Genomic DNA, 16389 nt, shown 5'->3' on the forward strand with positions numbered 1-16389 from the left:
TAATTTCTATCTCTTTCATTTCCCTGCTATAAAATCCACATTTGCAAGTTTTTTTTTGCTAGTATACATCTCAGCAAACTCCTGCCTGGTGCTCTGCAGAGTTCTACAGCAGCAGAGAGACAAAAGAGAGACTTTGGAGTGATTAAGTATAATTTCTCTGCATTTTCTTGCTGCCTTTAACTAATTACATCTAAAACACCGATTTTCTAGAGTTTCTGTGATTTAAAAAGCTTGTTTCAACTACATATTGTACTTATTTTATTGCCTGCACTTTAACAAAGTTGGTTTTGTGTTTAAATTACCTGTTTAACTGTTGTAGGCTACACACTCAAGTGTGATAGCTATTTTTGTGCATTTAAAGTGCTTTTTGATTGTATCTGCTTTATTTTCTGAAAAAACAAAACAAAACAAAACAAAAAAAAAACACTTGTTTTCACACCTTTCTAAGCTAGTATATTCTAGTTTTCAGGTTAGTGCTGAATTCAGGGCTGTGTTACAAGTTTCTGTGTTTGCCCATACCTTACTTGGATAGAAGGAAGTTTCTCTGTTCACTTTGAGAGAGGGAGCTTTGAGCAGCCTATCTGCCCCTGGAGGAGTGGTTTCAGCCCAGAAATTAGTAGTTTATTGACCATTTTGGGCTAATTTCTATCTCTTTCATTTCCCTGCTATAAAATCCACATTTGCAAGGTTTTTGTGCTAGTATACAGCTCAGTAAGCTCCTGCCTTGTGCCTTTACAGAGTTCTACTGCAGCAGAGAGACAAAAGAGAGGCTTTGGAGTGATTAATTATAATTTTTCTGCATTTTCTTGCTGTCTTTAGCTAATTCCACCTAAAATGCAGTTTTTCTAGAATGTCTGTGATTTATAAAGCTTGTTTCAGCTACATATTTTACTTATTTTACTGCCTGCACTTAAACAAAGTTGTTTTTTCTGTTTAAATTACCTGTTTAACTTTTGTAGGTGATAGCCATTTATTTTTTTTTTTTTTTTTCTTCTTTTTTTGAAAAAAAAAAAAAAACAAAAAATTTGTTTTCTTTCTAAGCCTCTAGTATAGTCCAGTTTTTTTTAGGTTAGTGCTGAATTTAGGCTGTGTTACAAGTTTCTGTGTTTGCCCATACCTTACTTGGATAAAAAGAATTTTCTCTGTTCACTGTAAGAGAAGAAGCTTTGAGCAGCCTATCTGTCCCTGGAGGAGTGGTTTCAGCCCAGAAATTAGTAGTTTATTGGCCATTTTGGGCTAATTTCTATCTCTTTCATTTCCCTGCTATAAAACCCACATTTGCAAGGCTTTTGTGCTAGTATACAGCTCAGCAAACTGCTGTCCAGTGCCCTGCTTACTTCTACTGCAGCAGAGTGACAAAAGAGAGACTTTGGAGTGATTAAGTATAATTTTTCTGCATTTTAGTGCTGTCTTTAGCTAATTCCACCTAAAGCACCATTTTCTAGAGTTTCTGTGATTTAAAAAGCTTGCTTCAGCTACATATTGCACTTATTTTACTGACTGCACTTTAACAAAGTATTTTTTGTGTTTAAATTACCTGCTTAACTGTTGTAGGCTAGCCATTTCTGTGCATTTAAAGTGTTTTTTGATTGTGTCTGCTTTATTTTCTAAAAAAAAAAAAAAAAAAATACTTCTTTTCCCACTATTCTAAGCTTGTATAGTCCAGTTTTCAGGTTAGTGCTGAATTCAGGGCTGTGTTACAAGTTTCTGTGTTTGCCCATACTTTACTTGGATAGAAGGAAGTTTCTCTGTTCACTGTGAGAGAGGAAGCTTTGAGCAGCCTATCTGTCCCTGGAGGAGTGGTTTCAGCCCGGAAATTAGTAGTTTATTGGCCATTTTGGGCTAATTTCTATCTCTTTCATTTCCCTGCTATAAAATCCACATTTGCAAGGTTTTTGTGCTAGTATACAGCTCAGTAAGATCCTGCCTGGTTTCTTACAGAGTTCTACAGCAGCAGAGAGACAAAAGAGAAACTTTGGAGTGATTAGGTATAATTTTTCTGCATTTTCTTGCTGCCTTTAGCTAATTCTGTCTAAAATGCTGATTTTCTAGAGTTTCTGTGATTTAACAAGCTTCTTTCAGCTACATATTGTACTTATTTTACTGCCTTCACTTTAACAAAGTAATTTTTGTGTTTAAATTACCAGTTTAACTGTTGTAGGCTGCACACTCAAGTCTGATAGCCATTTCTGTTCATTTAAAGGGTTTTTTTGATTGTATCTGCTTTATTTTCTGAAAAAAAAATATATACTTGTTTTCCCACCTTTCTAAGCTAGTATAGTCCAGTTTTCAGGTTAGTGCTGAATTCAGGGTTGTGATACAAGTTTCTGTGTTTTCCCATACTTTACTTGGATAGAAGGAAGTTTCTCTTTTCACTGTGAGAGAGGGAGCATTGAGCAGCCTATATGTCCCTAGAGGAGTGGTTCCAGCACAGAGATTAGTAGTTAATTGGCCATTTTGGGCTAATTTCTATCTCTTTCATTTCCCTGCTATAAAACCCACATTTCCAAGGTTTGTGTGCTAGCATACAGCTCAGCAAGCTGCTGCCTGGTGCCCTGCAAAGTTCTACAGCAGCAGAGAGACAAAAGAGACACTTTGGAGTGATTAAGTATCATTTTCTGCTTTTTCTTGCTGTCTTTAGCTAATGCCACCTAAAATGTAGTTTTTCTAGAGTTTATGTGATTTATAAAGCTTGCTTCAGCTACATATTGTACTTATTTTACTGCCTGCACTTTAACAAAGTTTTTTTTCTGTTTAAATGACCTGTTTAACTGTTGTAGGCTACACACTCAATTGTGATAACCATTTATGTTTATTTAAAGTGTTTTTTGATTGTATCTGCTTTATCTTCTGAAAAACAAAATATATATACTTGTTTTCCCACCTCTCTAAGCCAGTACAGTCTAGTTTTCAGGTTAGTGCTGAATTCAGGGCTGTATTACAAGTTTCTGTGTTTGCCCATACCTTACTTGGATAGAAGGAAGTTTCTCTGTTCACTGTGAGAGAGGGAGCTTTGAGCAGCCTATCTGTCCCTGGAGGAGTGGTTTCAGCCAAGAAATTAGTAGTTTATTGGCCATTTTGGGCTAATTTCTATCTCTTTCATTTCCCTGCTATAAACTCAACATTTGCAAGGTTTGTGTGCTAGTATACAGCTCAGCAAGCTGCTGCCTGGTGCCCTGCAAAGTTCTACAGCAGCAGCGAGACACAAGAGAGACTTTGGGGTGATTAAGTATCATTTTCTTGGTGTCTTTAGCTAATTCTGCCTAAAATGCAGTTTTTCTAGAGTTTCTGTGATTTATAAAGCTTGTTTCAGCTACATATTATACTTATTTTACTGCCTGCATTTTAACAAAGTTGTTTTTCTGTTTAAATTACCTGTTTAACTGTTGTAGGCTACACACTCAATTGTGATAACCATTTCTGTGCATTTAAAGTGTTTTTTTGATTGTATCTGCTTTATTTTCTGAAGAAAAACAAAACAAAAAAAATACTTCTTTTCCTTCCTCTCTAAGCCAGTACAGTCTAGTTTTCAGGTTAGTGCTGAATTCAGGGCTGTATTACAAGTTTCTGTGTTTGCCCATATCTTACTTGGATAGAAGGAAGTGTCTCTGTTCACTGTGAGAGAGGGAGCTTTGAGCAGCCTATCTGTCCCTGGAGGAGTGGTTTCAGCCAAGAAATTAGTAGTTTATTGGCCATTTTGGGCCAATTTCTATCTCTTTCATTTCCCTGCTATAAAATCCACATTTGCAAGTTTTTTTTTGCTAGTATACATCTCAGCAAACTCCTGCCTGGTGCTCTGCAGAGTTCTACAGCAGCAGAGAGACAAAAGAGAGACTTTGGAGTGATTAAGTATAATTTTCTGCATTTTCTTGCTGCCTTTAACTAATTACATCTAAAATACCGATTTTCTAGAGTTTCTGTGATTTAAAAAGCTTGTTTCAACTACATATTGTACTTATTTTATTGCCTGCACTTTAACAAAGTTGGTTTTGTGTTTAAATTACCTGTTTAACTGTTGTAGGCTACACACTCAAGTGTGATAGCTATTTTTGTGCATTTAAAGTGCTTTTTGATTGTATCTGCTTTATTTTCTGAAAAAACAAAACAAAACAAAACAAAAAAAAAACACTTGTTTTCACACCTTTCTAAGCTAGTATATTCTAGTTTTCAGGTTAGTGCTGAATTCAGGGCTGTGTTATAAGTTTCTGTGTTTGCCCATACCTTACTTGGATAGAAGGAAGTTTCTCTGTTCACTGTAAGAGAGGGAGCTTTGAGCAGCCTATCTGCCCCTGGAGGAGTGTTTTCAGCCCGGAAATTAGTAGTTTATTGACCAATTTAGGCTAATTTCTGTCTCTTTCATTTCCCTGTTATAAAATCCACATTTGCAAGGTTTTTGTGCTAGTATAAAGCTCAGTAAACTCCTGCCTGGGGCCCTTACAGAATTCTACAGCAGCAGAGAGGCAAAAGAGAGGCTTTGGAGTGATTAAGTATAATTTTTCTGCATTTTCTTGCTGTCTTTAGCTAATTCCACCTAAAATGCAGTTTTTCTAGAGTGTCTGTGATTTATAAAGCTTGTTACAGCTACATATTGTACTTATTGTACTGCCTGCACTTAAACAAAGTTGTTTTGTGTTTAAATTACCTGTATAACTGTTGTAGGAAGGAAGTTTCTCTGTTCACTGTGAGAGAGGAAGCTTTGAGTAGCCTATCTGTCCCTGGAGGAGTGGTTTCAGCCCGGAAATTAGTAGTTTATTGGCCAGTTTGGGCTAATTTCTATCTCTTTCATTTCCCTGCTATAAAACCCGCATTTGCAAGATTTTTTTGCTAGTATACAGCTCAGCAAACTGCTGTCCAGTGCCCTGCTTACTTCTACTGCAGCAGAGTGACAAAAGAGAGACTTTGGAGTGATTAAGTATAATTTTTCTGCATTTTGGTGCTGCCTTTACCTAATTCCACCTAAAGCGCCAATTTTCTAAAGGTTCTGATATAAAAAGCTTGCTTCAGCTACATATTGCACTTATTTTACTGCCTGCACTTTAACAAAGTCATTTTTGTCTTTAAATTACCTGCTTAACTGTTGTAGGCTAGCCATTTCTGTGCATTTAAAGTGTTTTTTGATTGTGTCTGCTTTATTTTCTAAAAAAAAAAAAAAAAATACTTCTTTTCCCACTATTCTAAGCTTGTATAGTCCAGTTTTCAGGTTAGTGCTGAATTCAGGGTTGTGTTACCAGTTTCTGCGTTTGCCCATACTTTACTTGGATAGAAGGGAGTTTCTCTGTTCACTGTGAAAGAGGAAGCTTTGAGCTGCCTATCTGTCCCTGGAGGAGTGGTTTCAGCCCAGAAATTATTAGTTTATTGGCCATTTTGGGCTAATTTCTATCTATTTCATTTCCCTGCTATAAAATCCACATTTGCAAGGTTTTTGTGCTAGTATAAAGCTCAGTAAACTCCTACCTGGTGCCTTACAGAATTTTACAGCAGCAGAGAGACAAAACAGAGGCTTTGGAGTGATTAAGTATAATTTTTCTGCATTTTCTTGCTGTCTTTAGCTAATTCAACCTAAAATGCAGTTTTTCTAGAGTGTCTGTGATTTATAAAGCTTTTCAGCTACATATTGTACTTATTTTACTGCCTGCACTTAAACAAAGTTGTTTTTCTGTTTAAATTACCTGTTTAACTTTTGTAGGCTACACGTTCAAGTGTGATAGCCATTTATGTGCCTTTAAAGTGTTTTTTGATTGCATCTGCTTTATTTTTTGCAAAGTTCTACAGCAGCAGTGAGACAAAAGAGAGACTTTGGAGTGAGTAAACATCATTTTCTGCATTTCCTTGCTGTCTTTAGCTAATTCTACCTAAAATGCAGTTTTTCTAGAGTTTGTGTGATTTAAACAGCTTTCTTCAGCTACATATTTCACCTATTTTACTGCCTGCACTTTAACAAATTCATTTTTGTGTTTAAATTACCTGTTTAACTGTTGTAGGCTACACACTCAAGTGTGATAGCCATTTCTGTGCATTTAAAGTATTTCTTTATTTGTATCTGCTTTATTTTCTGAAAAAAACAAAAAACAAAAAAATATACCTGTTTGCTTGCCTCTCTAAGCCAGTACAGTCTAGTTTTCAGGTTAGTGCTGAATTCAGGGCTGTATTACAAGTTTCTGTGTTTGCCCATACCTTACTTACTTACTTACTTGGATAGAAGGAAGTTTCTCTGTTCACTGTGAGAGAGGGAGCTTTGAGCAGCCTATCTGTCCCTGGAGGAGTGGTTTCAGCCCAGAAATTAGTAGTTTATTGGCTATTTGGGGCTAATTTCTATCTCTTTCATTTCCCTGCTATAAAATCCACATTTGCAAGGTTTTTGTGCTAGTATACAGCTCAGTAAGCTCCTGCCTTGTGCCTTTACAGAGTTCTACAGCAGCAGAGAGACAAAAGAGAAACTTTGGAGTTATTAAGTATAATTTTTCTGCATTTTCTTGCTGCCTTTAGCTAATTCTTTCTAAAACGCTGATTTTCTAGAGTTTCTGTGATTTAGCAAGCTTATTTCAGCTACATATTGTACTTATTTTACTGCCTGCACTTTAACAAAGTCATTTTTGTGTTTAAATTACCTGTTTAACTGTTGTAGGCTGCACACTCAAGTGTGATAGCCATTTATGTGCATTTAAAGTATTTTTGATTGTATCTGCTTTATTTTCTGAAAAAAAAAAACAAAAATATATACTTGTTTTCCCACCTTTCTAAGCTAGTATAGTCCAGTTTTCAGGTTAGTGCTGAATTCAGGGCTGTGTTACAAGTTTCTGTGTTTTCCCATACCTTACTTGGATAGAAGGAAGTTTCTCTGTTCACTGTGAGAGAGGGAGCTTTGAGCAGCCTATCTGTCCCTGGAGGAGTGGTTTCAGCACAGAAATTAGTAGTTTATTGGCCATTTTGGGCTAATTTCTATCTCTTTCATTTCCCTGCTATAAAACCCACATTTGCAAGGCTTTTGTGCTAGTATACAGCTCAGCAAGCTTCTGCCTGGTGCCCTGCAAAGTTCTACAGCAGCAGAGAGACAAAATAGAGACTTTGGAGTGATTACATATCATTTTCTGCATTTTCTTGCTGTCTTTAGCTAATTCCACCTAAAATGCAGTTTTTCTAGAGTTTCTGTGATTTAAAAAGCTTGTTCCAGCTACATATTGTACTTATTTTACTGAGTGCACTTTAACAAAGTTGTTTTTCTGTTTAAAGTACCTGTTTAACTGTTGCAGGGTACACACTCAATTGTGATAGCCATTTCTGTTCATTTAAAGTGTTTTTGATTGTATCTGCTTTATTTTCTGAAAAAAAAAACAAACAAAAAATACTTGTTTTCTTGCCTCTCTAAGCCAGTACATCTAGTTTTCAGGTTAGTGCTGAATTCAGGGCTGTATTGCAAGTTTCTTTGTTTGCCCATACCTTACTTGGATAGAAGGAAGTTTCTCTGTTCACTTTGAGAGAGGGAGCTTTGAGCAGCCTATCTGCCCCTGGAGGAGTGGTTTCAGCCCAGAAACTAGTAGTTTATTGACCATTTTGGGCTAATTTCTATCTATTTCATTTCCCTGCTATAAAACCAGCATTTGCAAGGTTGTTTTGCTAGTATACAGCTCAGCAAGCTGCTGCCCGGTGCCCTGCTGAGTTCTACTGCAGCAGAGAGACAAAAGAGAGGCTTTGGAGTGATTAATTATAATTTTTCTGCATTTTCTTGCTGTTTTTAGCTAATTCACCTAAAATACCATTTTTCTAGAGTTTCTGTGATTTAAAAAGCTTGTTTCAGCTACATATTGTACTTATTTTACTGCCTGCACTTTAACAAAGTCATTTTTGTGTTTAAATTACCTGTTTAACTGTTGTAGGCTACACACTCAATTGTGATAGCCATTTATGTGCATTTAAAGTGTTTTTTGATTGTATCTGCTTTATTTTCTGAAAAAAAAAAAAAAAAAAATACTTGTTTTCCCACTATTCTAAGCTAGTATAGTGCAGTTTTCAGGTTAGTGCTGAATTCAGGGCTGTATTAAAAGTTTCTGTGTTTGCCCATACCTTACTTGGATAGAAGGAAGTTTCTCTGTTCACTGTGAGAGAGGGAGCTTTGAGCAGCCTATCTGTCCCTGGAGGAGTGGTTTCAGCCCAGAAAATTGTAGTTTATTGGCCATTTTGGGCTAATTTCTATCTCTTTCATTTCCCTGCTATAAAATCCACATTTGCAAGGTTTTTGTGCTAGTATAAAGCTCAGTAAACTCCTGCCTGGTGCCTTACAGAATTCTACAGCCGCAGAGAGACAAAAGAGAGGCTTTGGAGTGATCAAGTATAATTGTTCTGCATTTTCTTGCTGTCTTTAGCTAATTCCGCCTAAAATGCAGTATTTCTAGAGTGTCTGTGATTTATAAAGTTGTTTCAGCTACATATTGTACTTATTTTACTGCCTGCACTTAAACAAAGTTGTTTTTCTGTTTAAATTACCTGTTTAACTTTTGTAGACTACACATTCAAGTGTGATAGCCATTTCTGTGCATTTAAAGTGTTTTTTGATTGTGTCTGCTTTATTTTCAAAAAAAAAAAAATATACTTTTTTCCCACCTTTCTAAGCTAGTATAGTCAGTTTTTTCAGTTAGTGCTGATTTTTCAGGCTGTGTTACAAGTTTGTGTGTTTGCCCATACCTTACTTGGATAGAAGGAAGTTTCTCTGTTCACTGTGAGATAATTTCTATCTCTTTCATTTCCGTGCCCTGCAAAGTTCTACAGCAGCAGAGAGACAAAAGAGAGACTTTGGAGAGAGTAAATATCATTTTCTGCATTTTCTTGCTGTCTTTAGCTAATTCCACCCAAAATGCAGTTTTTCTAGAGTTTCTGTAATTTAAAAAGCTTGTTCCAGCTACATATTGTACTTATTTTAGTGACTGCACTTTAACAAAGTTGTTTTTCTGTTTAAATTATCTTTTTAACTGTTGTAGGTGACACACTTGTGTGATAGCCATTTCTGTGCATTTAAAGTGTTTTTGATTGTATCTGCTTTATTTTCTAAAAAAACAAACAAACAAAAAATACTTGTTTCCTACCTTTCTAAGCTAGTATAGTCCAGTTTTCAGGTTAGTGCTGAATTCAGGGCTGTGTTACAAGTTTCTGTGTTTGCCCATACCTTACTTGGATAGAAGGAAGTTTCTCTGTTCACTGTGAGAGAGGGAGCTTTGAGCAGCCTATCTGTCCCTGGAGGAGTGGTTTCAGCCCAGAAAGTTGTAGTTTATTGGCCATTTTGGGCTAATGTCTATCTCTTTCATTTCCCTGCTATAAAATCCACATTTGCAAGGTTTTGTGCTAGTATAAAGCTCAGTAAGATCCTGCCTGGTTTCTTACAGAGTTCTACAGCAGCAGAGAGACGAAAGAGACACTTTGGAGTGATTAGGTATAATTTTTCTGCATTTTCTTGCTGTCTTTAGCTAATTCCACCTAAAATGCAGATTTGCTAGAGTTTCTGTGATTTAAAAAACTTGTTTCAGCTACATATTGCACTTATTTTACTGCCTGCACTTTAACAAAGTAATTTTTGTGTTTAAATTACCTGTTTAACTGTTGTAGGCTACACACTCAAGTGTGATAGCCATTTCTGTTCATTTAAAGTGTTTTTTTTATTGTATCTGCTTTATTTTCTGAAAAAACAAAAAAATATACTTGTTTTCCCACCTTTCTAAGCTAGTATAGTCCAGTTTTCAGGTTAGTGCTGAATTCAGGGCTGTATTACAAGTTTCTGTGTTTGCCCATACCTTACTTGGATAGAAGGAAGTTTCTCTGTTCACTGTGAGAGAGGGAGCTTTGAGCAGCCTATCTGTCCCTGGAGGAGTGGTTTCAGCCCAGAAATTAGTAGTTTATTGGCTATTTTGGGCTAATTTCTATCTCTTTCATTTCCCTGCTATAAAATCCACATTTGCAAGGTTTTTGTGCTAGTATACAGCTCAGTAAGCTCCTGCCTTGTGCCTTTACAGAGTTCTACAGCAGCAGAGAGACAAAAGAGAAACTTTGGAGTGATTAAGTATAATTTTTCTGCATTTTCTTGCTGCCCTTAGCTAATTCTTTCTAAAACGCTGATTTTCTAGAGTTTCTGTGATTTAGCAAGCTTGTTTCATCTACATATTGTACTTATTTTACTGCCTTCACTTTAACAAAGTCATTTTTGTGTTTAAATTACCTGTTTAACTGTTGTAGGCTGCACACTCAAGTGTGATAGCCATTTCTTTGCATTTAAAGTATTTTTTGATTGTATCTGCTTTATTTTCTGAAAAAAATAAATAAATAAATAAATATACTTGTTTTCCCGCCTTTCTAAGCTAGTATAATCCATTTTTCAGGTTAGTTCTGAATTCAGGGCTGTGGTACAAGTTTCTGTGTTTTCCCATACCTTACTTGGATAGAAGGAAGCTTCTCTGTTCACTGTGAGAGAGGGAACTTTGAGCAGCCTATCTGTCCCTGGAGGAGTGGTTTCAGCACCGATATTAGTAGTTAATTTGCCATTTTTGGCTAATTTCTCTCTCTTTCATTTCTGTGCTATAAAACCCACATTTGCAAGGTTTTTGTGCTAGTATACAGCTCAGCAAGCTGCTGCCTGGTGCCCTGCAAAGTTCTACAGCAGCAGAGAGACAAAAGAGAGACTTTGGAGTGATTACATATCATTTTCTGCATTTTCTTGCTGTCTTTAGCTAATTCCACCTAAAATGCAGTTTTTCTAGAGTTTCTGTGATTTAAAAAGCTTGTTCCAGCTACATATTGTACTTATTTTACTGACTGCACTTTAACAAAGTTGTTTTTATGTTTAAATTACCTGTTTAACTGTTGCAGGCTACACACTCAATTCTGATAGCAATTTCTGTTCATTTAAAGTGTTTTTGATTGCATCTGCTTTATTTTCTGAAAAAAAAACAAAAAATACTTGTTTTCTTGCCTCTCTAAGCCAGTACATCTAGTTTTCAGGTTAGTGCTGAATTCAGGGCTGTATTACAAGTTTCTGTGTTTGCCCATACCTTACTTGGATAGAAGGAAGTTTCTCTGTTCACTGTGAGAGAGGGAGCTTTGAGCAGCCTATCTGCCCCTGGAGGAGTGGTTTCAGCACAGAAATTAATAGTTTATTGGCCATTTTGTGTTAATTTCTATCTCTTTCATTTCCCTGCTATAAAACCAGCATTTGCAAGGTTGTTTTGCTAGTATACAGCTCAGCAAGCTGCTGCCCGGTGCCCTGCTGAGTTCTACTGCAGCAGAGAGACAAAATAGAGACTTTGGAGTGATTAAGTATAATTTTTCTGCATTTTAGTGCTGTCTTTAGCTAATTCCACCTAAAGCACCATTTTTTTGGGTTTCTGTAATTTAAAAAGCTTGCTTCAGTGACATATTGCACTTATTTTACTGCCTGCACTTTAACAAAGTCATTTTTGTGTTTAAATTACCTGCTTAACTGTTGCAGGCTATGCACTCAATTGTGATAGCTATTTATGTGCATTTAAAGTGTTATTTGATTGTGTCTGCTTTATTTTCTAAAAAAAAAAAAAATACTTGTTTTCCCACTATTCTAAGCTAGTATAGTGCAGTTTTCAGGTTAGTGCTGAATTCAGGGTTGTATTACAAGTTTCTGTGTTTGCCCATACCTTACTTGGATAGAAGGAAGTTTCTCTGTTCACTGTGAGAGAGGGAGCTTTGAGCAGCCTATCTGTCCCTGGAGGAGTGGTTTCAGCCCAGAAAGTTGTAGTTTATTGGCCATTTTGGGCTAATTTCTATCTCTTTCATTTCCCTGCTATAAAATCCACATTTGCAAGGTTTTTGTGCTAGTATAAAGCTCAGTAAGCTCCTGCCTGGTGCCTTACAGAATTCTACAGCAGCAGAGAGAAAAGAGAGACTATGGAGTGATTAAGTATCATTTTCTGCATTTTCTTGCTGTCTTTAGCTAATTCCACCTAAAATGCAGTTTTTCTAGAGTTTCTGTGATTTAAAAAGCTTGTTTCAGCTACATATTGTACTTATTTTACTGCCTGCACTTTAACAAAGTTGTTTTTCTGTTTAAATTACCTGTTTAACTGTTGTAGGCTACACACTCAAGTGTGATAGCCATTTCTGTGCATTTAAAGTGTTTTTGATTGTATCTGCTTTATTTTCTAAAAAAAACAAAAAATACTTGTTTTCCCACCTTTCTAAGCTAGTATAGTCCAGTTTTCAGGTTAGTGCTGAATTCAGGGCTGTGTTACAAGTTTCTGTGTTTGCCCATACCTTACTTGGATAGAAGGAAGTTTCTCTGTTCACTGTGAGAGAGGGAGCTTTGAGCAGCCTATCTGTCCCTGGAGGAGTGGTTTCAGCCCAGAAATTAGTAGTTTATTGGCCATTTTGGGCTAATGTCTATCTCTTTCATTTCCCTGCTATAAAATCCACATTTGCAAGGATTTTGTGCTAGTATACAGCTCAGTAAGATCCTGCCTGGTTTCTTACAGAGTTCTACAGCAGCAGAGAGACAAAAGAGAAACTTTGGAGTGATTAGGTATAATTTTTCTGCATTTTCTTGCTGCCTTTAGCTAATTCTGTCTAAAATGCTGATTTTCTAGAGTTTCTGTGATTTAACAAGCTTCTTTCAGCTACATATTGTACTTATTTTACTGCCTTCACTTTAACAAAGTAATTTTTGTGTTTAAATTACCAGTTTAACTGTTGTAGGCTGCACACTCAAGTCTGATAGCCATTTCTGTTCATTTAAAGTTTTTTTTATTGTATCTGCTTTATTTTCTGAAAAAAAATATATATCTACTTGTTTTCCCACCTTTCTAAGCTAGTATAGTCCAGTTTTCAGGTTAGTGCTGAATTCAGGGCTGTGGTACAAGTTTCTGTGTTTTCCCATACCTTACTTGGATAGAAGGAAGTTTCTCTGTTCACTGTGAGAGAAGGTGCTTTGAGCAGCCTATCTGTCCCTGGAGGAGTGGTTTCAGCACAGATATCAGTATTTAATTTGCAATTTTGGGCTAATTTCTATCTCTTTCATTTCCCTGCTATAAAACCCACATTTGCAAGGTTTTTGTGCTAGTATACAGCTCAGCAAGCTGATGCCTGGTGCCCTGCAAATTTCTACACAGCAGAGAGACAAAAATGAGACTTTGGAGTGATTACATATCATTTTCTGCATTTTCTTGCTGTCTTTAGCTAATTCCACCTAAAATGCAGTTTTTCTAGAGTTTCTGTGATTTAAAAAGCTTGTTCCAGCTACATATTGTACTTATTTTACTGCCTGCACTTTAACAAAGTTGTTTTTCTGTTTAAATGACCTGTTTAACTGTTGTAGGCTACACACTTAATTGTGATAACCATTTATGTTTATTTAAAGTGTTTTTTGATTGTATCTGCTTTATCTTCTGAAAAAAATATATATACTTGTTTTCCCACCTCTCTAAGCCAGTACAGTCTAGTTTTCAGGTTAGTGCTGAATTCAGGGCTGTATTACAAGTTTCTGTGTTTGCCCATACCTTATTTGGATAGAAGGAAGTTTCTCTGTTCACTGTGAGAGAAGGTGCTTTGAGCAGCCTATCTGTCCCTGGAGGAGTGGTTTCAGCCCGGAAATTAGTAGTTTATTGGCCATTTTGGGCTAATTTCTATCTCTTTCACTTCCCTGCTATAAAACCCACATTTGCAAGGCTTTTGTGCTAGTATACAGCTCAGCAAGCTTCTGCCTGGTGCCCTGCAAAGTTCTACAGCAGCAGAGAGACAAAATAGAAACTTTGGAATGATTACATATCATTTTCTGCATTCTCTTGCTGTCTTTAGCTAATTCCACCTAAAATGCAGTTTTTCTAGAGTTTCTGTGATTTAAAAAGCTTGCTTCAGCTACATATTGCACTTCTTTTACTGACTGTACTTTAACAAAGTCATTTTTGTGTTTAAATTACCTGTTTAACTGTTGTAGGCTACACACTCAAGTGTGATAGCCATTTCTGTGCATTTAAAGTGTTTTTTTGATTGTATCTGCTTTATTTTCTAAAAAAAAAACAAACAAAAAAAATACTTGTTTTCCTACCTTTCTAAGCTAGTATAGTCCAGTTTTCAGGTTAGTGCTGAATTCAGGGCTGTATTACAAGTTTCTGTGTTTGCCCATACCTTACTTGGATAGAAGGAAGTTTCTCTGTTCACTGTGAGAGAGGGAGCTTTGAGCAGCCTATCTGTCCCTGGAGGAGTGGTTTCAGCCCAGAAATTAGTAGTTTATTGGCCATTTTGGGCTAATTTCTATCTCTTTCATTTCCCTGCTATAAAATCCACATTTGCAAGGTTTTTGTGCTAGTATACAGCTCAGCAAGCTCCTGCCTGGTGCCCTGCAGAGTTCTACAGCAGCAGAGAGACAAAAGAGAGACTTTGGAGTGATTAAGTATAATTTTTCTGCATTTTCTTGCTGTCTTTAGCTAATTCCACCTAAAATGCAGTTTTTCTAGAGTGTCTGTGATTTATAAAGCTTGTTTCAGCTACATATTGTACTTATTTTACTGCCTGCACTTTAACAAAGTTGTTTTTGTGTTTAAATTACCTGTTTAACTGTTGTAGGCTACACACTCAAGTGTGATAGCCATTTCTGTGCATTTAAAGTGTTTTTCTGATTGTATCTGCTTTATTTTCTGAAAACAAAAATATACTTGTTTTCCCACCTTTCTAAGCTAGTATAGTCCAGTTTTCATGTTAGTGCTGAATTCAGGGTTGTGTTACAAGTTTCTGTGTTTTCCCATACCTTACTTGGATAGAAGGAAGTTTCTCTGTTCACTGTGAGAGAGGGTGCTTTGAGCAGCCTATCTGTCCCTGGAGGAGTGGTTTCAGCACAGATATCAGTATTTAATTTGCCATTTTGGGCTAATTTCTATCTCTTTCATTTCCCTGCTATAAAACCCACATTTGCAAGGTTTGTGTGCTAGTATACAGCTCAGCAAGCTGCTGCCTGGTGCCCTGCAAAGTTCTACAGCAGCAGAGAGACAAAAGAGAGACTTTGGAGTATTTACATATCGTTTTCTGCATTTTCTTGCTGTCTTTAGCTAATTCCACCTAAAATGCAGTTTTTCTAGAGTTTCTGTGATTTAAAAAGCTTGCTTCAGCTACATATTGTACTTATTTTACTGCCTGCACTTTAACAAAGTTGTTTTTCTGTTTAAATTACCTGTTTAACTGTTGTAGGCTACACACTCAATTGTGATAGCCATTTCTGTGCATTTAAAGTGTTTTTTGATTGTATCTGCTTTATCTTCTGAAAAAAAAAAAATATATATACTTGTTTTCCCACCTCTCTAAGCCAGTACAGTCTAGTTTTCAGGTTAGTGCTGAATTCAGGGCTGTATTACAAGTTTCTGTGTTTGCCCATACCTTACTTGGATAGAAGGAAGTTTCTCTGTTCACTGTGAGAGAAGATGCTTTGAGCAGCCTATCTGTCCCTGGAGGAGTGGTTTCAGCCAAGAAATTAGTAGTTTAATGGCCATTTTGGGCTAATTTCTATCTCTTTCATTTCCTGCTATAAAATCCACATTTGCAAGGTTTTTGAGCTTGTATACAGCTCAGCAAGCTACTGCCTGGTGCCCTGCAGAGTTCTACAGCAGCAGAGAGACAAACGAGAAACTTTGGAGTGATTAAGTATAATTTTTCTGCATTTTCTTGCTGTCTTTAGCTAATTCCACCTAAAATGCTGATTTTCTAGAGTTTCTGTGATTTAAAAAGCTTGTTTCAGCTACATATTGTACTTATTTTACTGCCTGCACTTTAACAAAGTAATTTTTGTGTTTAAATTACCTGTTTAACTGTTGTAGGCTACACACTCAAGTGTGATAGCCATTTCTGTGCATTTAAAGTGTTTTTTGATTGTATCTGCTTTATTTTCTGAAAAAAAAAAAAAAAAATATACTTGTTTTCCCACCTTTCTAAGCTAGTATAGTCCAGTTTTCAGGTTAGTGCTGAATTCAGGGCTGTGTTACAAGTTTCTGTGTTTGCCCATACCTTACTTGGATAGAAGGAAGTTTCTCTGTTCACTGTGAGAGAGGAAGCTTTGAGCAGCCTATCTGTCCCTAGAGGAGTGGTTTCAGTCCAGAAATTAGTAGTTAATTGACCATTTGGGGATAATTTCTGTCTTTCATTTCCCTGCTATAAAACCCACATTTGCAAGGTTTTTCTGCTAGTATACAGCTCAGCAAGTTCCTGCCTGGTGCCCTGCAAAGTTCTACAGCAGCAGAGAGACAAAGAGAGACTTTGGATTGGTTAAGTATAATTTTTCTGCATTTTCTTGCTGTCTTTAGCTAATTCCACCCAAAATGCAGTTTTTCTAGAGTTTCTGTAATTTAAAAAGCTTGTTCCAGCTACATATTGTACTTATTTTACTGCCTTCACTTTAAC

The sequence above is a fragment of the Protopterus annectens genome, chromosome 2.part1 (assembly GCF_019279795.1).
Source record: "Protopterus annectens isolate FY-2018-M chromosome 2.part1, PAN1.0, whole genome shotgun sequence".
In the NCBI taxonomy this organism is placed as follows: Eukaryota; Metazoa; Chordata; order Ceratodontiformes; family Protopteridae; genus Protopterus; species Protopterus annectens.